The following is a 3,711-nucleotide window of genomic DNA, read 5'->3' as shown; positions in this document are numbered from 1 at the left end:
CCAGGCCCCCCACTGAGGATCAAGCCCACAACCCAGGCATGTGCCCTTGGCCAGAATCGAACCTGGGGCTCTTCATTCCACAGGCTGACGCTCTATCCACTGAGCCAAGCCGGCCAGGGCAGCAGAAAATTTTTAAAGGGCTGAACCGTGGGAGGTTCTAGAAGGAGCAAAGGCATCACACAGCCCCATCCCACCCCCATTCCTGTTCACTGAGGCAGCAGGCCCCGGGCCTCTGGAAGCCACACTGTGAGATTCCGACTCATGAATGGAATAATAGGATCAGAGGGAGGAGAAGGAGAAAGCCGTTGCTGATTATTCCTGATTAGGAGGGAGACTGGTCTTCAGTGGCCCTGATCAGTTCTATTGCTGCACTTGACCTTGGATGGCAGCCCAGTGCTAAGACGCTCAGGGAAAGCTGGGTCGTTACCTGAGAGGTACTTTGCGGCTGCTTCTGACAAATAGGAAACACGCTGAGGTGACTTGCCACCAAACCAGCGTGGCGTGGCACAGGCAGGCTGTTCAGAGGCAGGCCATGGCACAGTCCTGCGGGACCTTCGGACTAGCCATTTCCCCTGAGTCTCTCTTCTCATCTCTAAGATGGAGGGCGAGAATGCTAACCTTCGCAGGTTGCTGTGCAGTTCAGATAATGAGAAGATACTTCCTGTCAGCTGTTTAGTGGGCTCGAGACTGAGGTCTCAAGGCCCCTGGTTGCTTCCCCAGAACAGCTGGAGGCAAATGCGGACACCTGGGGGACTCCTCTGGCTTATGTTCATCACAACTGACCTTTTCAGGCCCCAGAGAAAAGGCCGTTAGGGCTACCAGCCTTCTCAGAGCGCAGAGGGAGAAAGGTGTCCGGGCAGGAGTGAGTACTATCCTCAGTCCCCATCCTAAAAACACAGGCCTAGTAGGACTAAATCTGTTAGGACCCCAGCCCTCGTAGCCTCCCCCCAGCTAAGAGCCCTCTGCAGTCCATGGCTGGAGATACCAGCCATTCATTTGCTGATTCACTCATTAGGATACAGGACCACCGTGATCCTACTATGTGCAGAGCAGTCAGGGAACTGGAATAGCATACCCAACTCAAAAGAGGTGTCTCTGCAGCTAGAAAAAGCAGGGTGGGACAGAGCTGTGGGTTTTATTTGCACTTGCCTCCTCTACCAGGGGTGTTACTTCCCAAATTTAAGGTAAGGAGCAGAAAGACTGTTCCAAGACCCAGTGCCAAGCACTGCCCTAAGTCATGTCTATTCTGAGTTAATTTCTGGTACCACGTCTTCTCTCCGGGTGACATGTCCGCAGCCAGCCACTAAGCGGGTACTAGGAAAGGTCCTTTGCCATTCAGCTCCTTCCTTTAACATCCTTCCTCACCTGGCTAAGAGACAGCTTTTACAGTACAGGCCCTCACTGGGACACTTACTCTATAAATAACAACAATAACGCTAACGAAGGCTGCCCTTTTCCCAGCACCCGCTCTGAGCCAGGCCATTTGACGTGCTGAGTCTTGTATACTTCACACAACTGTGCAAGATAGTTTTTGTCAACCTCATTTCTGGGTGAACCCAGACTGAAAGAGAAAATAAGGGCCCCAAGGTCACAGCAATAGGCATTGACGGCTCTGGGATTGGAACCTGCAGCTCTACTGTCTCCCTAGCCACCATCCCATGCTTAGTGAGGATGCCCTGTGAGGTCACTAGAAGAACCCTAATTGCTGTTCTCCCTAATTTAGGAGTCTATCTTGGTACCTTCACTTTGAACCCTTATTCTATTACAAATATAAGGAAACAGCCTGACGGAGCCCTTGGTGGTTAATCAACAGCAGCTGCAATAATAATAATAATAACACTGATAGAGCCTTTAGTCTGAACCACACACTGGTCCAAGCTCTGTACATATCACCTTATTTAATCTCCCCTAAACCTGGTGAGGTACTATGAATTATCCCTATTTTGCAGATAAAGAAACAGGCTTAATGAGGATAAGTCCCTTAAGGTGAAGAAATATGAACTTGGGCCCTAGCTGGTTTGGCTCAGCAGAGAGAGCATCGGCCTGCGGACTGAAGGGTCCCAGGTTCGATTCTGGTCAAGGGCCTGTACCTGGGTTGCGGGCACATCCCCAGTAGGGGGCGTGCAAGAGGCAGCCGAATCGATGTTCCTCTCTCATCAATGTTTCTAACTCCCTAGCCCTCTCCCTCTCCCTTCCTCTTTGTAAAAAAATCAATAAAATATATTTTTTTAAAAAGAAAAGAAATATGAACTTGGGGGACATGACAAATATACCTCCCCAGGGTGATATTTTGCCTAAGCAGACCCGACCTGAAAGTGTCTGTACTCAGAAGCCCATTTCCCTTCCCTTGGTCCTGACCCTGTCTCCCGGGCAGAAATCTAAATGCAGGAAGAAGGGAAAGGAAGGGTGGCACTGGCAGCGCGGTGGCCGGTGCGGGTGCTTGGAGAGAAAAAAAAAGAAGAAGGGAAAGGAAGCCTTATTCCCCTCGCAGGAGGCTGACACCGGTCCCAGGCCAGGCTTTGTTGTTGTTGCTGCTGTTGTTCAGAAGATGCCTGAGAGCTGTCAGTAGGAAGCCCAGACTGGATGTGCCCCAGCTTTAAAGAAAACGTCCGCAGCTCCAAGGGCAAGGGCTTCCAGAGGAGGGAGTAAATATTTGATGGGCCTCCCAGCCCTTCCTGGCTCAGATGACTCTGGTGACATTTCAGAACATGGGGCTGGAGAACATTCTCCGCTTAATGATGGAGAAAGTAGAAGTGGGGAGAAAAGCAGGCAGCTGAGAATGAAGAATGAAGCCAGATCACCAGCAAACTAACCAGAAAATGAGCGATTCTGGGCCAATAACCTACCCTTCCCAACTGCTCAACTGTAAGCTTCAAGGGCATCAGCCAGCAGACTGCAGGGGCCCAGGTTGGATTCCAGTTAAGGGCACATACCTTGAGGCTCAATCCCTGGTCCTGGTCAGGGCGAGTGTGGGAGGCAGCCAACCATTATGTCTCTCTCACATCAATGTTTCTCTCTGTGTGTCTCTCCCCCTCCCTTCCACTTTCTAAAAATCAATGCGGGGCAATATCCTCGGGTGAGGATGAGCAACAACAACAACACACATAAAATACCCAGAACTCCAGCTACCTTGTTCACTGTTGTCTCCCTGAAGCCAGGCCAACGCCTGAGCCATGCCCTAACGCCCTACACCTGCTCACTAATACATACGCCACTGCAGCGAACTTCTCCCTCGTCACGGTGGCACACTAACTCTCCCAGCTCTGCATCCACATCCCCACGACGGAGAACTGTTTCCAGCGAACTCGGAGGACTCCCCGCAGGAACAAAGCCACACGCTGGAGCCCTGTCACCCCTCCACAGCAGCCCCGTGCAACCCAAATCCATGCGCAGCTGCCTTCATGTCAGACCTCCTCCGGCAGCAGCCGCTGCGCAGTAGTACTTTGAAAAGGAATGCGCGGATCTGAAGCCACACACACGGCCTCCTCGGAATCCTGCTCCAGCCTGGCAAGCCGGGAGCTTCAAACGGCTGCTTTAGGCTACTTCCCAGCACAGACAGGCTCTGCCCGCCTTCCCCACACACCGTGCAAACAACCTGGTCAGACCTCTGCACCCCCCACACACCGTGCAAACAGCCTGGTCAGACCTCTGCACCCCACACACACCGTGCAAACAGCCTGGTCAGACCTCTGCACCCCACACACACCGTGC

This window comes from Myotis davidii, unplaced genomic scaffold, assembly GCF_000327345.1.
Source record: "Myotis davidii unplaced genomic scaffold, ASM32734v1 scaffold803, whole genome shotgun sequence".
Taxonomy (NCBI): domain Eukaryota; kingdom Metazoa; phylum Chordata; class Mammalia; order Chiroptera; family Vespertilionidae; genus Myotis; species Myotis davidii.
This window is presented reverse-complemented; position numbering follows the sequence as displayed.